Raw genomic sequence first — 1,070 nt, 5'->3', positions numbered from 1 at the left:
CTCTACCATTACTCCATAATCAAACTGAATATAGAATATTCTTTACCGACGATAGAATCACCTGCTTTTTATGCAAATCCACTGGCCACACCTCTAACAATTGCAAGAAAATGAATGTCAATCCCCAAACCACTACTCCTCCCATACAACCTGAACCTATGGAAGAACCTAGCTTATATCCTCATACTAGCATAAGTACTCCTGAAATGAATATACCCTCCCCACCCTCAAAAAAAAATCCTAATACACCTCACATGCCCCCCCAAACAATGGAAGGAATCTCAGAAGACCAACAAACCAATGATACATCTCAGTCCCCCTCTCACAACCAGGCCGAAAAAACCGAGATAAATTTCAATGCACTTTGTGAACCAAATAAAAGACACTTGTCCGAAAATTCATCTACAACAATATCTGCTTCTCCCCCTAAGGCAAACTTAAACGCCGACAGAAGCAGGAATAATACCAAAAAAGCTAAAGTAGATAGATCCCGTTCCAATTCCTCATCTAAGATAGCTGACAAAATATCCGATGGGCTCAAACCAGCAGAGGACATCTTCTCCAACGACTCACCCATTTCGTTACACCAATTCAAATACGTACTGGAGAACTATACCAACAAAAATCTTAACATCCACAATATCTGTAAAGACATCAACTCGGATATTACATCGCTCATGCTCTTGATCGATTCAATACGACCTAAAGTCACTGAACGTACCAACAAAGCTCAACTCACCAGACTGGCCAACTTTTTATTCCAGGCACTTCCACCACTTCAAGACAATTAACATCCTCTACAACCCCAACCAGCTCACTCTTAGTACTTATCACCACTCCGCGCCTAGTTTACTGGTCACAACTTATCAATACAAGAGCAAAATCTTACCTTTAAAAACAATTAACATGTCAGCTAACATTATACAATGGAATATACTGGGTTCTACAGCAAATTAGTAGAACTCCAACTCCCCACAATTATATGTCTGCAAGAAACCAATTTTAATACTAAAAGCAATCCCGCACTTCTTCACTTCACATTTTCAAAAAAACAGAAATGTATGCATAGA

The sequence above is a fragment of the Acyrthosiphon pisum genome, unplaced genomic scaffold, assembly GCF_005508785.2.
Source record: "Acyrthosiphon pisum isolate AL4f unplaced genomic scaffold, pea_aphid_22Mar2018_4r6ur Scaffold_21417;HRSCAF=23935, whole genome shotgun sequence".
In the NCBI taxonomy this organism is placed as follows: domain Eukaryota; kingdom Metazoa; phylum Arthropoda; class Insecta; order Hemiptera; family Aphididae; genus Acyrthosiphon; species Acyrthosiphon pisum.
Note: the sequence above shows the minus strand (reverse complement) of the source record.